Genomic DNA, 25294 nt, shown 5'->3' on the forward strand with positions numbered 1-25294 from the left:
AGTTACAGTCTTATGGCCATAAAGCATCCAAGGTAAGGCATCAACAATCGGGTATCTTCACCAAAGGAAGGTCATTGGCATCCGGAAAACAGCTGGGAAGGCACATGGCTGGCATCTGCTTGCTCCCAGGTTGCATTTCGAAATGGTGTTCTCCAAAATGTCAGTGTCAGCTTTCAACAGTCGTCTTCAAAATATCTCTCTAAGCTGCAGCAGCAAGCTCCCTCTGACTGAGCTCTTTTATATGATTCCAGTGATTAAATCAAGACCCATGCTATATGGGTGAGGCCACACCTCCATGGAAATAATCTAATCAAAGGTTTTACCCACAGTTGGGTGAGTCACATCTCCATGGAAACAACCTAATCCAAAGATTCCAATCTAATCAACAGTAATACCTCTGCCCTCACAAGATTGCGTTAAAGAACATGGCATGTTGGGGAACATAATAAATCCAAACAGGCACAACCAGTAAAAAAGGGATAGCATAATATGGGCTTCAAAACAGGATGATTTACAATTAAAGTATTAGGACACACTGTGGCTGACTGCTTTTTGCCTAGGCCCCCTAAAAAAAAAAAAATCCATTCTCTCCTTCCTGGATACACAGACACATAGCTAGAGATATATTTCCCAGACTCCTTTGCAGTTACACATGGCCATGTGACTAAGGCCAAAAGGACGTGTACAGAAGTGATACATTCTTCTGGATCATCTTCAATTAGGACATGGGAAAGACTCAGCTTCAGCTATGCATATGAGGCATCACCCTAGCAGGAAAGGAAGGAACAGAACCAAACCTGGGCCTTGAATGAATTCATGCAGCAGAGTTGCCCTGCCAGCCTAGATAAGATAACTCTGTGAGAGAAATACACTTCTATCTTATTTTAGAAACTATATATATAATGGCTTCTTTGTTATATACTGGTTTAAACTCTATTCTACCTAATAGAAGCATTCTTGCTAAAAACGATAAAGCTTTCTAATGCTATTGAATAAACTACTATGTATTTTTGTCAGAAAAAAACTATACCAAGAAAATGATTAATACTGGATTCATTCTTTGTTCTAAGAACATTGATGTAATTGTAATGTCACCAGTGCTAAATATGAGATTAAAATAAAGTTATTTTCATATTATTTTCACTTTATTTTTCAGGATAAAGTATACCACAACTTTTTTTAAAAAACCTATTTACTATAAAATCTTGGTCCCCAATTTAAGTGATTCACTTTAAGTGGCAGTTTTCTAGCCCCAATTCTCCTAAATGAAGGAATTTCTGATATTAAACAAATATTTCTGTTTCTGGTTACTTCAGATGGAAACAGTAACAAGTGAAAATAAGACATGATTAACAAGTTTCTCATGAGGGTAAGGTGATTTTTCATTACCTTTTACTAGAAGAAGACATGAGAATAATGAAAAGTAATTTGAAAATTATACTCAAAACAATTAAATACCAATATGTGTTTCTTGGCTACAATACTCTAAATTTCAAAAATTTTTTTTATTATGGTAAAATATACAAAACATAAAATATGTCATTTTAACCATTTTTAAGTATGCAATTCAAGGTATAAGTTGTCTTTAATAAGAAACATTCATCTATGTCTACATATACTTTTCTCACTATTTTTAAAATAGGAATAAAGAATCCAAGTCATTATTGCATTCAATTGTTTTTTTTACAGAAGGACAAAGTTTCTTTAACAAAAGATTTCAAAAACAAAAACAAAGAGAGAGATGGAAAAGGATCCTATAGATTTTTAAAATCCTATGAGACATCTCAACCAATTGAAATGTATGAGACAACTGTGGCAATTTGAATACTAACTGGATATTAATGTTATTAAGGTTGGTTTGTTAATAAGACTTGTTTGATGATATTAAGAGAGTGTTAGGTTGTTTGGGTGTTTTTTGTTTTTTTGTGTGTGATAATAGTATTGTGATTGTAGTTTTAAAAGTTCTTATTTTTTAGAGATACATACTGAAATATTTACAGATAAAATGGTATCTGTGATTCGCTTCACAATCTGGTAGGGGGTATAAGATGTATAGACAAAATAAAATTGCCCATGAGTTGATAACTGTTGAAGCTAAGTACATACAAGAGGTACATTATACTATTCTATTTTTTTATATATCTGAAATTTTCCATAATAAAATATTTTATTTCCTACATGTTCCAGTCATCTAACACTTTGGACTTGGTAAGAAAGAGAATAGAAAGAAGTAAAAGGAAAGGAAGCGAGGGAGAAAAAGAAACAAGACAGACAAACAAGAGTAGAAAGAAAGGGTTGTGGGCTCTACTTCCTCAAGAACCGTTATTACTCTACCTCATCTGAAACCTTCTTCCAATGCACAAATGTTCCTGTGAATCAGCAAAGCCTCATGATATTATAATGTGACGCTTCCCCTTCCCCTACAAACAGGAATATGTGGTTTCTAGCAGCCAAAAATAAAACCACAGTCTGATGCAACATTTGTCCTGTTTTCATTCCTCTCTTCCTTCTAGGCTTCCTTTCCTTGTATTTCCCCTGTTCAAATTTCAGGGAAGGCAGTTTGCTTTTCAACTCTACAGCATGATAAAAGAGCAATTCTGTACAGACTAACAAGGTAGCAAAACAGAGTGGACAGTCAGGCAAAGTGGGTATATCCGAATAGCAGCCTATTTATAAAAGAATCATTAAAAAGATCACCAAAGTCAACATCCCAACTGAAGCTACAGAGCATGGTATCGAGCAAGAAGGCAAATTTGACCAGAGAAATACTTTACTCTTATTTCTAAGGTTTGTGGGAATCAGTTTATAAAGAAAATCTAAAACTGAAACACCCATTGTTATAGACCTGATCTCTAAGAGGAAAAAAAAAAAAAAAAAAGCTGATTAAAATACTACTTCCAAAGAAAACAATCTCATACATTAACGTAATAAACAAAAATTATAAACTACACTTAAAAAGTGTCATAGATATAAGCCATGATTCTAACTACTGTCTGGAAAACTTTTAATGACATTTTCCATAAGTCCCATTTCTGATTAAGCAATTTAATCATGGACCTTGCCTGCTCTATGCTCTACCCATCATCTCATTATATCACACATTTATGATATAATGTTGCTGTTTAAAAAAAAAAAATAGCTGCAAATACATCCACATTCCTCCCATCAAGAGTCAGAGTCTATGCCCCTCTTCTAGAATCTGAGCAGGCTTGCGACTCCTTTGACCAAGAAAGTACACCGTAAGTGACAGTTTGAGACCTCTGAGGCTAGGGCATAAAAGGCCATGTAGCTTCCACCTGGTTCTTCTGGACCGTTCACTCCTTGGCACTCCATCTTGAAACCTAGCCGCCATTCTGAGAAAAGTCCATGCCAGATGGAGAAGTCATGTGTGTTTACAAGCACAGTCCCAGCAGAACCCAGCTTTCAAGTCACCCCAGCCCAGAAGCTGGGATGTGAGTAAGAGCACTTTCAGATGGCTCTTACCACCAGTCCTTTGAGTCAAACCCAACCATTCAACTCAAGACCACAGACACTGTGGAGCAAAGACAAGATATACCCACTATGCACTGCCTGATTCTTGCTCTACAGAATCCATGAGCATGATAAAATGGTTGTTTGAGGGGTTTGCCATATAGCCATAGATAACTGCAACACATGCTATATCATTCTTGCCTATCCCCATTCTCATTTCATTCATCCCAATCCCTGTCTATCTTCCTCACTCCCTCAAATTTTTCTTTCTCTTGACTCATTCATCTTTTCACCACTTTCAGTTTCATAAGCCAATTTGTCAAAAGGTATCATTTCAGGCATTCAAGTAATCATTCATGCTGACATTCATTGCATAACCATGATGTATAAAGAACTATGCATGAGGCCCTGAGGTGATGACAAAGATGAACATCAAAGATGAACAAGACACTATCCTAGCTATAGAGAGGCATGGAAAAGAGTGACTTAAAAACAATGACCTAGAATACAATATAATGAAGGGCTATGAAAGTGGTATGGGTAAAGTATTTTGAAATCATTAATATCCCCTATTGATCAAATATATGATCACTTAAAGAGGAAACAATTACCTCTATTAAAAGTATTGGGGACCGTTTCAATGAGGAAATGACATTTAAACAGAATCCTACAGATTATTAGAGTTATACCAATACGTGAATCAAATAGATGCTAAAGCTCTGATCTTTATAACCACTTCCTCACAGAATGGATATGAAAAAATTTTTAAGTTATTTTATTTTAATCAGAAAAGTAAACAGAGCAATCTGAAAATAAAAGAAAAAGTGGTTTATGTTCACTAGGCTTTTAAAAAGTTTTATAGTGGTTTCCCATCATGAGTTTTATTTTTGATTATTTTATTAGCTTAGGAAAGAAGTTAAAAAGACAAGCAATAGTCTTAGTTATAAAGAAGAATGACTGTTTTTTAATTAAATAAAGTATCCACTTTACAGACTAGAAGTATTCAAAGTACCTGGCTGAAATTAAAATTAATTTCAATTAAAATAATTTTTCTATTTTTATTCAAATATGGAATCAAAAACACATCCCCATAGCAGGGGGGAAAGTCTGTTTAGTACACATGGCACAAACCTTTAGAAAGAAACCAGGTAAATGATGTTGAGCTCCAAGTCATCCTGGGTATTAGAGAATTGTAGAATGGTTTCATAGAACTTCAACAAGTTTCAAAGGTTTGAACAGAAATCACCTTCGCAATCACTCTACTGTTCTCTATTCCCTTCCTCAAACCAAACCAATTTTTCTCATTCATAAACTTCCCCCAGACCATACAAAGATCCTTAAATTAGATGTTTTTACTTTTTGGGTGACATCTGAGCACTAAATCTCATTATCATGCTTTGTCAATTAAGCCTGAAAATTCCATTACTTGAAATATTATGTTCTAGAAAATAAATAAGCACCCAATATTTTCCAGTACTGTAAGTCTGAAATAATGCAAATCAAATTTACTTAAATAAGTGATTGCAATATTTAGATAGCCCTAACAAAATAAATTAGTTAATATGGATACATGTTTGTATATATACACCTAGGTACTATGTACATATAAATCTACAGTCTGTTCCACACCAATTTCTCAAAGACACATATCCAAGTCTTGTTTTCCCTTCTGAGTTCTGTCTTATACAAATCAAGCAAAAGAAAGTAATATCTGCCATGATCCAGCACCTAGCCAACTGTCTGAAACATAATAAGTATTCAATAAGTATTTACTGGATGACTTAAAGATTCCACTTTATTTAAGTCTATTCAAGTATTCACTTTAGAAGCCAAAGCTCAAAGGTATTGGAAGCATCTACTTCAGGCCCTTCACCATTTTTAGTCTCTAAAAATCTAATCTGTCACGGGGCAGACCTGAAGGAAACCTCCTCTTTCAAAAGTATATCCATCTGCATTTTAAATCATCAGGGTCTTGGAATCATAAATTAACAAAAAACTAACAGGATCCTTTTTTTCTCTGAGAGGGCCCTAATGATAAATTACGTCTTGTGCAGAAAGTTCTTTTTTCTGAGGGGCTGGTAGTTCAGTGTTTACTCATATGAGGAGTCTGATGTCTTTGATGTGTGAAATGACAGTGTTTCAAACAAACTCTCACGCTTGTCCTCTCTTTATTGTGCTATTTTCACTATTAAAAAGAAGACAAAACCCAAAATGAGTCATTTCCAACCTTGCATTTATTTTTTCATCCATTTTTCAGTCAATGTTTATTAAGCATCTACTGTACAGCAGGCACTGTGATAGGGATACAACAGTACACATGGGAAACCTGGGCCTGCCTTCATGGAGTTTACAGTCCAGTGGGACTTTGATCTGATGCCTTAAAGAGCTTTCCCCTCAATACTCTTCTCCACAACTGTCACACATAGGACAGAGAGATACTGTAATCCAGGTCATTAGATTACAAGAATATGCGAGCTGAGTCCTCTAATGATGAGAGATCTTTGGATCCATGCTCTCAATTTAGACATGAAAAAAATATTAAAAATTAAAGCCCCCAAAAGCTAAGTAATGTAACAAATATTACCTCTCTTGAGCAATACTATTATCAATCTTTATGCTCAAAAATTAACCACCCTCACCATAACTATTTTTTTTGAGAACATTAGGTTAAAATTATGTGTTTTTTTCAAATGTCACACAAAAGGTAAGCCCCAACATATACACACACACCCAAGCACACACAGTCCTTTAACTTTTAAGGCTTCACCCCATCCAGTATTCAATTTCATTAAAGGAGTTAATACAAGTAAAACACTAAGACCAATACCTGGCACTTAAGTGCCATATAAGATTTTGCTATCAGTATTATTGTTCTAATGTAATTTTCATTGCATTACTATTAGTCAATTACTAAGAAATTAAGATGTGTAGGAACAGATGGCATCTTGTCAGATGCTGTTTTATAAATGAATAAATAAAAGCAAAGAAAGTATAACCACCACCACCATCATCATCATACCTTTGATACTAGAAATTTAGTGTCCTTATGTCCAGACTTGTAGAATAAAAATCTGGCTACATTAAATAGCTGAAGAGCTATGTTAAAAACATGTATTTTATTGATTTATAATTTACTCCCTTGTCTACATCCAAAGAGTAATTGAGACACTTCATTGTTAAAATACATGTACAAAATATAACCAAGAAAGTGCAAGACTTGTACACTGAAAACTACAAAACATTTTTGAATGAAATTTAAAAAGACCTAAACAAATAGGCATCTGTGGTGGCTTGGAGCTATGTACCCCAGAAAAATCTGTTCTAAAACTTAATCCATTTCTGTGAGTGTGAACCCTTGTAAATAGGACCTTGCGATGAGGTTACTTCAGTTAAGGTGTGGCCCAGCTGAATCAGGATGGGTCTTAATTACTGAAGGCCTTATAAGGATGGGCACAGCGAGAGAGAAAACCACAGGAGGAGAAGCCAGGAGAGCATTCCATGTGGCAGAAAAGGCAAGGACGAAGGATCACTGGCAGCCAACCCAGAATGCTATGGTCTTCTGGGAGAAAGCACTGCCTTCATGTCACATTGATTTTTGACTTCTCCTAGCCTGAAAACCATGAGCCAATAAATTTCGATTGTTTAAACCAATGGAATTGGTATTTGGTATTCAGTTTAGAGACCAGGAAACTGAAACAACATCCTACGTTCATGGATTGGAAGACTTAATACTGTTAAAATGGCAATACTTCCGAAACTGATCTACAGATTCAATGCAATCTCTATCAAATTCCAACTGCCTTTTTTGCAGAAATGGACAAGGTGATCCTAAAATTCATACAGAAATGTACGGTTCCCCAAATAGCCAAAATAATCTTGAAAAAGAACAAAGTTGGAGGACTCACACTTTCCAATTTCAAAACTCACCACAAAGCTACGATATTCAAAACAGTGTGGTACTGCATAAGGACAGACATATAGATCATAGAAAACAGAAGTGCAAGTCCAGAATTAAGCCCATGTATCTATGGTCAATTGATTTGCAACAAGGTTACCAAATCCATTTGATGGAGAAAGAGACTTTTCAACAAACGGTGCTAGAACAGATAGCCAGGGAATGGAGCAAGGGGAGAATTGGAAGGTATAGGTTTTCTTTTGGGGGTGACAGAACGTTCTGGAATTAGATAGTAGTGGTGATTGCACAACATTGTGAATATACTAAAAACCGCTGAATTACACTTTTTAAAATGGTTAAAATGGTGAATTTTATGTTATGTGAATTTGATCTCAACAAAATAAAATTTTTAAAAGAATACCATATAACACTATATAGATAAGCAATAAACAATATACAGATAAAAGTCAAAAGTAAAAGGAGAAGTCAGAAACCAAAAGGCAGGAAGAAGGCAGAGTGGAGCCAAAGCTCATGTAGGGGATGGTTCTAAAGTCAGCACATGTGGTAAAAACTGAATATAGTCAAAATTAGGCTTGAATATCCTGTAAGAGACCAGACCACATGAAGACTGACATACTGTCTCTGGGTAAGTCTAACACAACATCAGAGAAAATGTCTAGCAGCATTGGAGCTTACATCACTTAGCTTTTGATTAGAATAAAAACAAAAGGCACTCTATAATTAGTAGCTCAAAACAATAAAAATGTATTATTTCTCATGATTCTGCAGGTTGGTTGGGCCATTCTTCTGGTCTGTATGGACCTAAATGGGGCTGGATGGTCTAGGACGGCCTTGCTCACATTTCTGGCACTTGCAGGCCATCAGCCAGGGTGCCTTAGATCCTTTCCATGTGCTGCCTCTCCAGCAGGACAACTAGGGCTTGTTCATATCTCAGGGTTCCAAGAGCAGTGAGAGAGAGCAAGCCCCAATATACAACACATTTCACATCTCCGAATGCTTTACATTTGCTGTTGTCTCTTTGGCCAAAGTAAGTCATATGGCCAAGATCACAGTTCATATGGGAGGAGACTATCCAAGGCATGGATATGGGAAGAACTGGAGAATTAAGAGGCCAATTTGCAAACAACCTAGCACAGAGCAAAACAGATTTTGGTTTTCCGGTTTAGTGTTACATAAAGTAGTTGTCTTGAGCTTCAGGATGAATTTGTGTGAAAAAATACTCATATTTAAACACTAAAATCACATTTGGCAGAGTGAGCTGATTGTGCAAAACACTCAAGCTAAGACTTGAGGGGACAGCAGGTTCAAACATTTCCCAATGCACTCATCTCTGGGGCATATATTCACCACGTGGAATGATGTACAGAATCACCCACACTCTTGAAATTATTTTTCTCTCTCTTTTCCTTACTGACCCACAGAATTGAATTCCCTTAGGTCAACTTCACATATGCTACAATTCTAGTAATCACTAATAAAGCAGAATATTTCTTGTAATTGTGCATTAAATTTGGAGCATCTCAAAATCCAGGGAACAAAAACAAACATAACGTCTCACAGAATTCTAATTTTTTATGATACACACCAATTGACCAAAAGAAAAACTTTCCCTGTCATTAAACTGCAAAGTGAAACTAGTTTGTGGGATCATAAAGAGAGATATATGATAACTTCAATAAAAGTTCAGACCAAAATTACAAAAATATTCCTCACCTGGCTATTTCTCATATTAACATTTGATAATGGTTTAGTAAATAAAACCTTGGTAAAGGTATTTCTATGGGAGCTGAGCTAAATAGGTTAATTTCCGGTTAACTCAGGAAATAAGAATAAAGTATAAAAGATTAGCTAGGGAATATGATCCCTGGCCTATATCTGTTAAATATCATCTCAGGCTCACTTTTGGTAAAAGTTGAATGAAATTCAATGTAAGATTTAAAAGTCTGTTATGCGGCAGAAATGTAAATATTCTGTTAATAATAATACAGTATAATGTAACATAAAAAATATGGCATGTTTCATGCGAAATAAGAGAAAGGCTAATGTGGACCTTCCTGATGGGCCAAGTATTTTAAGGTGTACCCTTCTGAATGGCCCAAGGTAACAGCAAACACCAACAGTTTCAAAGATCTACAGCTTCATACTTCTACGAAGCATTTGCATTTTGAGGCTCCAACTTCATCTGATTTAAGGCCTGTGTCTTGACTTTTATGATATTTCTGCTAAAACTGAGCTAACATTCTTCAGATTGCTATATATAAGTATTACTAAGACCCTGGCAGGTGTCCTTTTCAGTATTATTTCTGCCAAGTCAGAAAGCTTTAAACGTTGAGTGGCAGCAGGTGTGAGTCTCAGTTCACAACAAGAATTACACAAGCAGACACTAATATTTTAAATTAGTAAAATAGTAAAGCAGATCCAAGGCCATTCGACAAAAATCCATGGCAGTTAAGATACTCTAAGAGGCAGTACTACATATCTTCAAACTACCATTCTTACTCACCACACACAGAGTACATACCCCAGGAGGGCTGATGAAACTAGATGTTTAAATAATACTAAAGGTATATTTGTATTTACAGGAAATACATTGTGAGCTACCATTTATATGAGATATTTGCCTTACGTAACCCTTAAAATTGAAGTTACACTGGCTTAAACAGCAAAACTTCTATCATTCAGCTGGAATTCCAGATACGTGCTTTATCTGAGATCTACTGAATTGTCATAGCCAATCACTCTCTAGAGTCTTCTAATTGATGCATAAATGGTAATACCTGCATGGCTGGATGCAAATGGTTCTTTATATCGATCAAAACACCAAGTCCTGCTGGTATAAGAGCCCCAATAAGGAAGTGGCACATTAATTTACATTCCCTTCTTAGCTCTGCTAAGGACCTATCCAACTTGCTAACTATATCAAAAGCTAAGAAACGGAATTTACCAACTTCATCATCATAAGAAATATCAAACACTGCCTACAAAGACAGCATGATTCCATAGTGCTCTACAATATTAGCTGAGTGTGCCTAACACATAGGTTCTCAATCTGTCCAGTTTAACAACAGAACTCATATACTTCCCTACCTTGCTGATGACCGAAACTGTTCAAACAAATGGATGTACACCCTTTCATTCCAAAATTAAAAATAAAATACAAAATGCAAATACCCCCGAAGAAGGTAACACACTGACTACGGCTTACTTTAATTTCTAGATCCCATTCTCGCTTGCCGTCACCTGCATTTACCCCTTCTCACACGTGCACCTGGATCTTTCTCTACTGAATCATTCATTTGGCACAATACCATCACTTACGTCCCAACCCCCCCAAAAAAACATTCCATTGACCCACAATCCCCTCCAACTACAATATTTTTTCTGACACTGGTACCAAGAACCATTGGTGGCAAAAGTTCTTGAAAAAAGGGATTATAGTTTCTGCTCTATAGCTCACCGCACGTTCTTTTCTCTAGCCACTCCTGTTGGGCTTCTGTCTCCTTCATTCCACTAAGGACCAAGGCTGCACTTTTCAAGGTGGCCGAGGACCTCCATGTTGCCCAACTCAGTGATCACTCCTCAATTCCTTTCTTAAATGACTTCCCAGTGGTGTTCAACACAGTTGACCATTCTCTCCTTAAAAAGCTTTGTTTCTCTTGGTTCTCTGTAACACTGGAGATTTCTGGATTTTTCTATCTCAGAGGCTGCTCCTTCTCAGTCATCTTTGTTGGCTTCTCCTTTTCTGCTTTACTTCTAAGCATGGGTCCGCTCCGGAGCTCTGTCATGGGCTCACTTTTCTTCTTCAACTACACTTTCTCTTCATAGGTGGCCTCATCCAGTTCCACAGCTTGAAATACCATTGGTATGTTGATAATTATAAAATCCACATCTCCAGCTCTGAAGTCTGCAAGAAACTCATTTATATACCCAACTTCCAACCTGACATCTTTATCTGAATATTTAACAGGCATCTCAGACATAAAATAGCCAAAACAGAGCTCTAGATATTCCATCAGGGGAAAACAGCCTCATCATCTTCCCAGTTGCTCAGCCAAAAATTTGGCAGTAAATTTTTTTTATATTTTTTTATTTTTTTAATTCAGTTTTTAATTCAGTTTTATTGAGATATATTCACATATCATAAAATCATCTGTGGTGTACAATCAACTGTTCACAATACCATCATATTGTGCGTTCATCACCCCAATCTATTTTTTGAACATTTTCCTTATATCAGAAAAAGCAAGAATAAAAAATAAAAGTAAAAAAGAACTCTCAAATCATCCCCCCTCCCACCCTATTTTTCAGCCAGTTTTTGTCTCCATTTTTCTACTCATCCATCCATACAGTGGCTAAAGGGAGTGTGATCCACAAGGCTTTCACAATCACACTGTCACCCCTTGTGGGCTACACTGTCATACAATCGTCTTCAAGAGTCAAGGCTACTGGGTTGCAGTTTGATAGTTTCAAGTATTTACCTCTAGCCAATCCAATGCATTAAAACCTAAAAAAAGGTTATCTATATAGTGCATAAGAATGCCCACTAGAGTGACCTCTCAACTCCATTTGAAATCTCTCAGCCACTGAAACTTTATTTTGTTTCATTTCTCATCCCCCTTTTGGTCAAGAAGATGTTCTCAATCCCACAATGCTGGGTCCAGATTCATCCTTGGGAGTCATATCCTGCGTTGCCAGGAGATTGACACCCCTGGGAGTCAGGTCCCACGTAGGGGAGAGGGCAGTGAGTTCACCTGCCCAGTTGGGTTAGCTACAGAGAGAGGGCCACATTTGAGCAACAAAGAGGCACTCAGGAGGAGAGTCTTAAGCACAATTATAAGCAGGTTTAGCCTCTCCTTTGCAGTAACAAGCTTCATAAGGGCAAGTCCTGTGATAGAGGGTTCGGCATACCAAACCACCAGTCCTCAATGTTTGTGAGAAAATCAACAACGATCCAAGTGAAGAAGCCCAACACCTCCACATCTTCCCCCAGCTCCTCAGGGGGGCCCTAGCAGTAATCTTTGATTCATTCCTCTCCCCCACACCTCAAATCAAATACGTCAGCAAATTCTTTTGACTGTATTTCCAAAATATTTTCTGAGTCTATTCATGTCCCTCCACCTTCACTTCTCTCCCATTAGTGTAACAGACTGATTGCACTGATGACCCCGATTTTTCATATCTCCTTGTATCTTTTCACATCTCCCTGTTGCCCTGCCCTTTGGTAATGCCCTTCCACACTGACTGTGAGCGTACCCATGTAACTTGCTTTGACCAGTCTGATAGGAGCAAAACTGGCACAGGCTAAGGCTTGAAAATATGCTGGCTTATTTCACTTCCTCTCTTGCTTCTTTGCAATCACCATGAGAACATGACTGAGCCAGCCTGGCAACTAAGCCCAGGCTGGCCTGCTAGAAGACCGTAACGTACACATAAAGGAGAGTAGTGTTGTCCCAGTCATCTCAGCAGAAGCCATCTTAGAGTAATCAACAGCCAGCCATCCCCCTAAATGTATTAGAGAATCCATCCAAGATCACAGAGCTGTCTATCTGACCCATAGCTGATCACAGACAAAAGAGTAAACTGAGTTAAGATCAGTCAAACCTGGCCCAGCTCAGCAGAACCAGCCAGCCATCCCACAGACTCATGAGCAAAAACAAACCTTTATTGTTGTATGCCACAAAGTTTATGGGGATGTTTGTTACACAGCACTAATGTGACAATAAATAACTGGTAGAGTCACTCTCATCTCTTGTCAGGACTACTGCAATAGCCTCCTAATGGGTCTCCCTACTTCCTTTCTTATCTTCTTATAATCCTTTCTCTACTCATTCGTCAACATGGTCTTTTAAAAACATAAGTCAATTCATGCCCTTTGCCTTTCTTAAAACTCTCTGATGGCTTCCCAATGCATTTAGACTAAAATCCAAATTCCTTACCCTGGCATACCACCTACTTCTTCAGCCTCATGAAGTACCACTCTCCCACTGGTCCACCACAATTTAACCAGACCAGCCTTCTTCCTGTTCTTCAAACAGAGCAAACTCATGACTGGGATTTTTGAACATGTTGTTGTCTCTGCCTGTAAGACCACCCCACCTTTCTCTCTGTATAACCAGCTCCTTCTTGTAACTCAAATCTAAAGTAGACAGCCAGTCACTTTCAGATACCCTATTTTAATTATTTGCATGTCACAATGTGACATTTTTCTTGATTGTTTCCAGTGTCTCCCCACAGATTGCATGCTTCACAAAAGCAGGAACCTTGTCTGTCTATTCACCACGAGATCCCCAGTGCCTAAAACAGTTCCTTCACATAGTAGTTATTTATTAAATAGTTGATGAATGATGCCTGACTCGTGGAATAAATAAATGAATCAGATCCTTTCTATCAGCTTTTTATAAAGGAGGAGTCAGGCAAGCTGAAATGGGAAAGGAAAAAAAAGAGAGGGAAATCTAGAAGCAGAGAAAATATTTCACCTGGTATAGCAAAAAAGTTAAGCGTTTGGACTCTGAAAACAGCCTAGAGTGGAAGCTTGACTCTGCTTCTTACTAGCCATGTAAACAAAGACATGCTACTTACCTCTCTGAGCTTCAGTTTCCTCATCTATAAAATGGGATAATAATTCCTACTTCATAAAGTCGTTGTAAAAATTAAATAAGAAAATATATGTAAAGTGCTTAGCATGCTATCTAGATCATAGTAATTACTCAACATCAGTGATGATGACAGTGGCAATGGTAGTGGTGGTGGTGGTGGTGGTGGTGGTGGTGGTGATGATGGTGAGGGCAGTGATGCCTGAAGTCAGCCCTGCTATTATTGATTAAATTAGCATAATCCATAGTATCTCTCTCAATCTTTTGAGTCTATTTAACTGTTTTCAATTGTCAAGCATTTCAAACTGTCCCTTATCACCAGGAATGGAATGAGCATAGGTCCTAAGCCAAAATACCTGGGTTCTGGCCCTGGCTCTGCCACTAACTAGCTGGGTGACCTTCGGTGAGTCACAAACCTCCCAAAGCTAAAAGTTACCTCAGCAGCAGCTCTGTATATTCCCAAGGCAGGATGCAAAGGAAACATTCTGTGAAGGAGAGGTGTTGTTGATATGAGGTAGAGACATAGAGGCAAAAAGACAGGCAGACAAACAATCACTCCTTACCATTCCATTACACTACATTCCAGAACACAAACAGGAATAACTAAACATCTTAATTCAAGCTCCCCAAACCATGTTTCTCAAAACATTAGGACCTGCCAGATGATAAAACATGCTTATACTAGATCTCATGAGGGCAGGGACACTAGTTACTTCCTTTTCTCCTGTAGAACCACTGTCCAGCATACTGCTGAACACATACTATCACACTATGCACTGTGTACTTGATTATTAGACGTATGAATGAATGAACGCACAAATATATTTGGGAACAGCTGGGTTAAACCATACCAAACTGGTGTGCATTTTCAGAACCTTTAATAGGTGAATAGGCTTTGTGAATCACACAGAATGCAGCATATCCCAACCTTATTTGATCATGGAACTCTATTTCCCAGAGTTGTAATATTCTGTAAAATACACTATGGAAAACATCTTAAGCTGCTATAATTTGTTGCTCTTACTATCCCAAAATAAACAAGTTATCTTACTCTTTATGCATATAGTAATTAAATTAAGGCCAAGTACAGGCACACCTCAAAGACAATGCAGGTTTGATTCCAGATCACCACAATAAAGCAAGTATCATAATGAAGAGAGTCACACGAATTTTTTTGTTTCCCAATGCATATAAAAGTTATGTTTACAGTATTTAACTATACTGTAGTCTAGTAAGTATGCAACAGCAGTATGTCTAAAAAAGCAATGTACATACCTTAACTAAACAATGTTTTATTGCTAAAAAGATGCTAACCATCATCTGAGCCTTCAGCAAGTCACAATCTTTTTGCCTGTAGAGGGTCTTGCCTTGGTGTTGATGACTGCTGACTGATCAGGGTGGTAGGTGCTGAAGGTGGGGATGGCTGTGGCAGTTTCGTAAAGTAAGACAATGAAGCTTGCTGCATTGATTGACCCTTCCTTTCACAAAAGGAAATATGCACATCTCTGTAGCATGTGCTGCTGTCTGACAGCGCTTTACCCACAGTAGAACTTCTTTCAAAATTGGAGTGAATCCTCTCAAACTCTGCTACTGCTTTATCAACTACATTGATGTAATATTCTAAATCTTCTGTGTCATTTCAAAAATGTTTACAACATCATCACCAGGAGTAGATTCCAACTCAAGAAACTACCTTCTTTGCTCATCCATAAGAAGCAACTCCACATCTGCTGAAAAGTTTTATCCTGAGATTGCAGCAATTCAGTTATATCTTCAGGCCTACTTCTAATTCTAGTTCTCTTGCTATTTCCAACACATACGCAGTTACTTCTTTCTCTGAAGTCTTGAACCCCTCAAAGTTATCCATGAGGGTTGGAATCAACTTCTTCCAGACTCCTGTTAATGTTGATATTTTGACCTTCTTCCATGAATCATGAATGCTCCACATGGCATCTACAATGGTGAATCCTTTCCAAAAGATTTTCAATTTACTTTACCCAGATCCATTAGAGGAATCACTACCTATGGCCACTATAACCTTACAAAATATATTTCTTAAATAATAAGACTTGAAAGTCCAAAATTACTCCTTGATCCATGGGCTGAAGAATGGATGTTGCATTAACAGACATGAAAACAACATTAATCTCATTGTGTATCTCCATCTGAGCTCTTGGGTAACCAGGTGCATTGTCAATGAGTAGTAATATTTTGAAAGGAATCTTTATTTCTGAGCAGCAGATCTCAACTACAGGCATAAAATACTCAGTAAACCATGTTGTAAACATATGTGCTGTCATCCAAGCTTTGCTGTTCTATTTACAGAGCACGGGCAGTAGATTTAACATCATTCTTGAGGGCCTTAGGATTTTCAGAATGGTAAATGAACATTGGCTTCAACTTAAAGACACCAGCTGATTGGCCCCTAACAAGAGAGTCAGCCTGTCCTCTGAAATCTTGAAGCCAGGCATTGACTTCTCCTCTCCAGCTATGAAAGTCCTTAATGGCATCTTCTTCCAACATAAGGCTGTTTTGTCTACACTGAAAATTTATTTAGTGTAGCTACCTTCATCAATGATCTTAGCTAGATCTTCTGGATAACTTCCCACAGCTTCTACATCAGCACTTTCTACTTCACCTTGGACTTTAACGTTTTGGATACTGCTTCTTTTCTTAAACCTCATGAACAACCTCAAACTTTTATTCTGTAACTTCCTCACCCCTCTCAGCCTTCACAGACTTGAAGAGAGCTAGGTCCTCACTCTGAATTAGGCTTTGACTTAAGGGGATGTTGTGACTGGCTTAATCTTCCATCCAGACCACTAAAAGTTTCTCCAAATCAGCAATAAGGCTGTTTCGCTTTCTTATCCTTTGTGTGTTTACTGGAGTAACATCTTAATCTCCCTCAAGAACTTTTCCTTTGCATTCACAACTTGGCTAACTGGCATAAGAGGCCTACTTTTCAGCATGCATGCCTTCACCACTAAGCTTAATCATTTCTATAGCTTTTGATTTAAAGTGAGAGATGAACAACTCTTCCTTTCACTTGAATACTGAAGAGACCAACGTAGGGTTATTAATGGGGTAATATCTGTAGTGCTGCTGCTCAGGGAATAGGGAGGTCTGAGGAGAAGGAGGGAAATAAGGGAAGAGCTGGTCGGTGGAACAGTCAGACACACAATTTTTGATCAAGTTCTCCATCTTATATAGGCAAGGTTCATGGCATCCCAAAACAATTACAAGAGTAACATCAAAGATCACAGATCACCATAACAGATAGAATAAGAACGTGTGAAATATTGCGAAAATTACCAAAATGTGACACAAAGTGGGCACATGCTATTGGAAAAATGGCACCAATAAACTTGCTTGATGCAGGGTTGCCAGAAACCTTCAATTTGTAAGAAATGCAATATCTGTGAAGTGAAATAAAGTGAAGCGCAATAAAATAAAGTATGCCTATAATTTGACTCATAGCTAGTAATGCAGCTGTTTTATTCTCATTTAAACTGCTTTCAGATAGCTACTATTTTCTTTCAACAACCCACCCCTTTAAATTTCCATTATCAGACAAGGACTCAATATCTTCTGTCTCCTAACAAGCAGGTTAACACCTCAGTTCCTGCCTGGTTTCTCTGCCCTGTTCCCTCCTCCCTCATCATCAGCCTGCTCTGAATATCCTTCCATTTCTTATCCAACTATCTCTTCTATCTACATGCTTTTAGGATGAACTTTCTTAAACTGCTTTAATTATTCCTCTTCCTCTTTTATAATCAATTCAATAAAGTTTTAAACTTGTCATGTACAAGATCATCCCACTCCTGAAAACTTTCCAAGTACTTCCTCTCCCTTTTATAATAAATGCTGTTCTTTCTCTTGCATTCTCCCCATTGGACCCACCTTAGGGTCATTTCTTAATCTTAAGTAAACATATTCAAGTCTAATCCAATCTGGGCATCCTCTTCATTTCCCATCACTTATTTGCAAGTGTTCAAGCAATTAAACACACCAGGCCTTTTCATATCTCCATGCCTCTATTCGAGCTATTCTCCCTGGCTAGAAGGCTCTTCTTCCCTCTTTATCCATCTGTTGAGATCCTATTCATTTATCAAGGTCCTGATGGCAGGTTTTCTCTTTTATGAAGGCTCCCTTGTTTTCCCTCCTGTCCCTTTTACTGTCCCAAAGGCCACAATTCACTGAAGTCAGACATATAAAGTTGGTTGCATATATGAATGCAGACAAGGCAGAGTTGGGAAAGAAGACATGAACCAGGTGAACCTATCAAGGAGAAAGACCAAGAGGTTGATGGCAAAAGGAGAGACGGGGAGAGTATTTACATGAATGGCTTGAACTCTAAAGGAGAAAGGGCTCATGCATGAGGGTAGAAATGTGATGACCTGGAAGCAGCAAAGGGAAGCCAAACGAAGGCTATGGCGGAGATAGCTACAGGGAAGGGAGTGTTATTCTGCAAGAAGGTTGGCGTGTGGGAGAGTTGATTCACAATGGAACAATGCTCTCAGAAGGCCACTGGAAAGATTTGGGAAGGAAGCCAGCAGATGGACGGAAGTTCACAATCATAGGGGGTTTGAAAGTATATTAGGAGACAGCTGATCAGAAAGGCTGATAGCCAAGGAGACAGGATAAGAGGCAAGGCCTTGCCCTAAGCTGGCTGAGATCCCAGTTGGTGTCAGAACCCTGATGAGTTTAGCATTCAACAATCTTTGATCAGCATTCAAAGAGTAGGTTGATGAGTAGTTTTTCATGATGTCCATGAAAAACAGATTTCTCTAATGTAATGCTCTACTCATGGCACAATCCTTATCCCACCCCCTTCTGTGTGTGGGCTGTGCCAGGGGATGGAGGGAGCTGTGGGAAGAGGGGCTGGGTGTGGTTCCTCCTTCCACTATGGCCAGGCTTGGAAACCTGCAACAGAAAGCTGAACAGTCTACAGAGATCAAAGGTCTTGATTCACAGTGCAGGCCCGAGAAGTAGTGAACTCTTCCAAAGGAGAGACAGAGAATGGCAATGTGGAATCCAGGACAAAAATATTCAACTTCCGAAAAGTCTCTATATTAGGTTGGGCTCTTGTGAATGCAAACAGCTAGATTTAAGTAAAAAACAACAACAAAAAGAATGTATTGGCTCACATACCCGAGAAGTCTCAGGATGCTTCAGGCACAGCGAAATCCTCCTGTGGTTCAAATGATGCTGTCTGTGCTCTATCACAGTTCAGAGCTACTTCTCTCTGCAAGACAGCCTCATTCTCTCTTGCTTCAAATAGCTTCCTCCAGATAGCAGGAAAAGATGGCCATCAGGAGCTCCAGTTTACATCACTCTAACAGCAAAAATATCCCAGAGAAGACAACCTCCTTTCCTAAAATACAGCAGAAAAGGGCCCTGATTGAGCCAGCTTGGATTATGTACTAACCGCTGAATCAATCACTTGGCCAAATGGAGGGACTTCTCAGATTGGTCAAACCTCACATGACCATCCCTAGCATTGATGTCAACCACCCAACCCACATGAACTGGTGACAGAGTGGGTCCCTGAAGGAAAGAAGTAGTGCAAATAACAAATGTCCACTTCAGCATGGTAACTTATCAGTGGGATCCCAGATACCAAAAAGGGAAGCCCAGTCCTGGCACTTAAAGTACAGAAGGGATTTGAAGTCAGACAGAACTGGATTTAAATTTCAGCTTATACACTACCAGCAGTGGGGCTTCAAGTAAATTAATTCATTTTTCAATGCCTCAGTTTCATCATTGTAAAATGGAGATATTAATAGAACGTACCTCCAAGAGACAACTGCAAGGATTAAATGAAGTAACACACATAAATTGCGAAGCACGATGCTTGGCAAAAAGTAAGTGCTCAATATATGGTAACTATTATTAGTAATAATAACAATGACAATTGTTATTATTAGAACAAGGGTCCACATGAAGGGTCAGCTGTGACCAATGAAAGAGAGAGCCCTGTTAGCAATTGGAAAAATCAGCCCTGGGTCAAGTTATCATTAAGGGCAACTCAGGACACAATACGGGGGCCCACAAGTTAAAACTGAGATAATATATCAAATCAGTAAGTGTGCTGAGCATCTACTGTGTGCCAGACACCAGGATACAGTTATGAATTGACACACACAGCTTCAAGGCAAACTACCATGAAGAATGACTGCAGCTATGTGACACTGTTTTGCAGAAAGGAAGGTTGACAGACAGTGCTGAGCATACAGGAGAACAACAAATAGGCCCAACAGTTAGAATGTTAAGGCGGCACAGGAGGGCCACCACCATCCCCTCAAAATGCCTTTGCATGAGTCACGAAAAAAATGTCTCTTTCTTTAAAGACTTTACTTTCATTTTCCAAATAACTGTTGCAGGAAATTAAAAAAACTACTATAAATACAATGTGAATGGTATCCCGGGTTGCAGCATACAACCTGTACAACTGTACATGGCAGACCTGAGCATAGGCAGGGGAAATGAGACGCTGGCTGAGAAGGGTGACAGAGTAGAGTTCAGAGTGAAGTATCTGGGAATCCTTGAGTCTTTAGAGACAGAGAATAACTTTTACAATAGAGATAATACTATCCAAAATGGTAGCCACTTGTCATATATTTGCTATTATGCACTTGAAATGTGGCTAGTGCAACTGAGGAACTAAATTTTTCATTTTATTTAATTTTAATTAATTTCATTTTTAAACTGAAGCAATATAAAATATTTTTCATTAACCACAACTTTTATTTTTTGGTAGGAATATACTTCACTTTATCTGTGGTACTGCATAAGATACTGCATTATAGTGCACATGTCCAGTGCATACATAATTTCTATTAATAAATTTTTATTATTATGTTGATTATGATTATATGTATTGAAATTATAATTTTTTATATGTTGGGTTAGATTAAATGTATTATTAAAATTAGTTTCAATTGTTTACCTTTTTTAATATGGCTACTAGAAAATTTTAAATTACATACGTGGCTCAGAGAATACTTCTATTCAACAAAGCTGCTATGAAAACATCTTAAGATCTACAGGGTTAAGGAGCTTGGGATGATACCCAGAAGAACTGGTGGCCTTGATTTCGTTTGAAGCAGACCTTTATATTTCCTTCTTGGTTGCCCAACTCTGTTTACCAGAAGGAAAATAAGAAAGGAAGAAGAGTGGCACATGGCTCAGTGAATATAGCTCACTAGAGCCCATGAGAGTGAGCTCTGGAGTCTGACTGCATTGTTTTACACTCTGGCTCCACCACTTACCACTCATCAAGTGGTGTAGAACCTCACTGAGCTTCAGTCTTTTCATCTATAAAATGCCAAAAATAATCTTGTCCACCCCATAGAGTTGTCAGAAGGATTAAATGACATCATCCATGTAAAGCACTGTACCTGGAGCCTGGCACATCTTATGGGGCCAGGGGAGGGGGGTGGGAGTGGGGTGGGATTCACTATTCAGGAATAAAGAAAGTGGAAATGAATAGTTTCCCTTGTATTACTTAGCTGAGAATGCCATTGTACAAAATGGGGCCATATGTCTCCTCAGCATTTATCTTTCTAAAATGAACAATTTGATGAGAGGGTGTTTTACACAGCCTTCCATTCCATTGATAAATTTATTTGCTTTTCTTTATGGCCATTATGTTTTTAAGGTACATTGATGAAAACAGCAGAATAGATGCCAAACTATCACAAAAACAGGAAAGACGGCATCTCAATTATTTACGACAACAGCCAAGATTTAGTTAGCATTTTTGTTCTAAGTCATACACTTAGTGCATATCTTCAGGCAAGAGTTAACAATAATACCTAAATCCCTTTATTGAGTGAAAAATAGGAAACTCAATATTCTGCAAGTACAGATGGATTCATTTTACTTAGATGCATTCTTTACCAATTTCCTGCCATTTTGCACAGGCTTGAGGTCAGCAGCTTGGCTTGTCAGCATCCCAATAGGTTTAGGTATACACTGTATACTCCCCCTTCTACATCATTTATTTTAAAATATATAATTAGACTAGTTCAGTCACATCTGTATCCTCAGAAATATACATTTATAACTAACTTTTCTTCTGTCTTTCAGCCCCCTCTCTACTCCTGATTATGAAAACACTTCTCCCAGCATCACTGACTCAATTTACTTAATAGCCTTTGATATGGAGTCTTTTCAAAATCACTTTGAAAATCACAGGCTAACCGTGGCTTTCATATTTATTTAATGCTCTTTAAGAACTCTAGTGGATTCATCAAACATGATTCCCCTTTCCGAAGAAGCTTATAGTCACTTACAACCCCCAGAAAGGTTATTGTTGCTCAAAACTCCACTTCCCCTACACATACACATCGTGCAGAATTTATTTTATATTCTATTTTTTTCACAAGGTCCAAGAAAGATTCCACAAATATTAAATTATATTTACCCTCTGAATTTGGCAAGCCATTATCTTCTGTGAGGCTCCCTTTTCTCATCTGCAAAATAGGCATAATACATAATGCCCTTTGCCAAACAGGGCAAGTCATCTCGTTATTCATGACTATGTATAAAACACTGAGAAAAGCTCAAAGTCCTTTACAAGCATCAGGCCATGAATCTTTCTGAAGTGGACTGTTAATTATGTGTCATTGTGCTTTGTTTAATAGAGGCATTAAACAAAGAATAGAGGCATGGGAGCATAATTCCAGTTAATAGTTGGCTTAGAAATTCAGCCCAGGCTTTAAACATTAAAATGTAATACCCAGAAAAAGAAGTCAAAGGAAAAATCTAATTAGGAATTCATTCTACTCTAGTTCTTTAGCGAGAAACTACTTAATGCAAAATTATCTAATATTGCTGGTTGCCCTGCCATGCTGCTGAACCCTGCTTAGTCATGCAGTCCTGGAATGGGGAAATGGGTGTGACTATGGGAGTTCCCTAAGGACTTCTGATGCCTTTCTGGCTTACTGGAAGGTTCATGAACCCTGGTCTAGGCACCACGATCAAATGTAATTTCATGGATACCATCACAACCTCTGCGCCTTTTGTTACTGATTCCTGGAAACTTCCCACCAGAAACCCAATAAAATGAAATGAGGCTATAGACATTAGCAGCAAGAACACAGCCTCTGCAATGGATTTGTCAGGTTCTTCTGGCTTTATCTGAACTGTAAGTGTATAGCATGACCTCAATAGCTCTAGCTACACCTTCTGTCCTCACTTACATAAAGGAGATGTTGATTTAAAAGGTCAAAAAAGAGAATAACAGAAAATGTATTTAACTTTATATATCTGGTGAGCCTTTTTAAATTATTAGTTTGATTCCTTTTAACAATGATTAATAGAAGCTAAAGGTTCTTAATCCCAATAGGAGTGTTTGAGAAATAGTTGCCAAGGAAATAATCTCCAAAAGCGGGAAAAAGGGTATTTTATAGAATATATACGTTACCATAATTATATGATAACATGACAGACCATCACCCAGCTACTAAAACTGATAATCAATTCTACAAGAAAAAGTCTACGTAAAATAATGCTACCCAAGCAGCATTATGCATGAACCAATTATAACCTCAAAAAGTAATTGCATGTATATAAACAAAGATTATAGAATTTGGAGTTGCACATAATGCTCCTTAGGGTAATTATTTTCTAGAAAGTTGCTAAAGGTTTTTTTAAAAGTCACAGGATAACAGAAATGACTGAGATGGGTTCCACAAAGAGTCTCTCTGGAATGGCTCGGTACTATATTTCATTTCTTCTTTGTAAACTCCTGTATTGTTTAAATTTTTAACAATAAAAATATAAAACTTCACAAAACAATTTAGATGGCAGAGAGGGTCCCATGAGCACAATGAGATTCTAAGAACATTGGTCACACCCCAGAAATCTTTCCTTAGCCTAGGGGAGCGCTAAGCCCAAAAAACATCTTCTGGTTTGGACTACTACTGATCCTGTGTAAAACAGCTCTTTAATGAAATGCTTCTATAACTGGTTTAATTATGTGACAGACAAATTGAAAATCCTTTTAAAAAGTTAAAAGGCATTTATATCTAAATTTGTATATCTGACTGTATTCAGAAATCAGATAAATAGGGTTTTTTCCCCTGGATGTCTAGCATTTTATCACCCGAAGCAGAAAAATGAAAAAGAAAGCCAATTGCCTTCTAAGAAACAAAAATAACCCCACTAGTAAAAACTAACTTTACTACATACTTAAATTTCATTTGCAGAAAAATAAACCTTTAAATCACTCCTTTGTAGGCAAAAAAAAAAAAAAAGCCATAATTTTATTTTCTGGGCAGTCATGTGGAGAAGTTGTGGTTGAAACATAACACTGGGTTTCAAAAGGATATCAACGTTTCTAAGGAAACGGTAAAAGAAAAGACGTTGCTGCAACTCTAAGACAAAAAGATAAAATTTGTTCCTATTAAATCAGGTTAGAATATCACAAAAGTGAAAGATAAAGGTAGTGGTATATTTGACAGTTTTCCATTAAAAGTAACTCATACAGTACATGACTAGATGAAGTCTGTCATTTCAATATTCCATAGTTAAGTGCTTCACAAGCTTTTCGCCTTGAAAAATGGACATGCAGTTACAAAAGGAAAATGTATATACATATGGCTGAAATCCAAATAGAGGTCTTCCTCCTTCAGAAACTTAAAACTCACCAGACTAATCTGCACCTACCTCCCTCCCTCCTCCAAAAGCCACTGTCTTAGCCAAAAAAAAACAAGACAATCACAATGTTATGCTGAGAAATATGTGGGTGGAAAATAATAATAATAAATTATTGTCCTCTCAAGAATGTTTTCAGTGAAGAATATTTTCTAAATAACATGAGAAACAATACACTTGGGAAAAATCAAATAGAATGCTCTAGCTTCAGTCTATATAGCCAAAGTGAATTGAAAGCCTAATCAAGAATTTATGAATTTAGGCTGCTGGGCACAAACTGGATAATTATGATCAAACATCTTTTTTGTTCTAAATTGCAAAGTGTCCAAAACTATCTGGAAAATTCATTCAGTGCAGTCAATCAAGTATTTATGAGATAAAAAGTTTTCCCTGGGAGAGTTTACAATCCAGTTGTAAAGATAAAAAGAACTTATGTGAAGCACTTAGAACATAAGAAAAAAAAAACTAAGAATTGTAATGACTTCAAAGGTTCCACTGAGAAAAGGGAAGGATGTCTGCGGAAGCTCAGTAGGGGGAATGAATGCTGCAGCTGTTCCCATGGGCCAAGTTTGTGCTCATAATGGCACCCAGCGGGTTCCACTGAATAAACCTTTTCTAACCACCTTATCTTTCCATGTCATCCTCCAGAGAA

The 25294-nt window shown here is 37.7% G+C and overlaps 1 protein-coding gene across 2 annotated transcripts in view; it reads right to left on the minus strand.

The window, feature by feature from the left end:
• Positions 1-25294, minus strand: part of TEC (tec protein tyrosine kinase) — a 121598-nt gene that overhangs the window by 90788 nt on the left and 5516 nt on the right. The window lies entirely within an intron of this gene.

The sequence above is a fragment of the Choloepus didactylus genome, chromosome 3 (assembly GCF_015220235.1).
Source record: "Choloepus didactylus isolate mChoDid1 chromosome 3, mChoDid1.pri, whole genome shotgun sequence".
In the NCBI taxonomy this organism is placed as follows: Eukaryota; Metazoa; Chordata; class Mammalia; order Pilosa; family Megalonychidae; genus Choloepus; species Choloepus didactylus.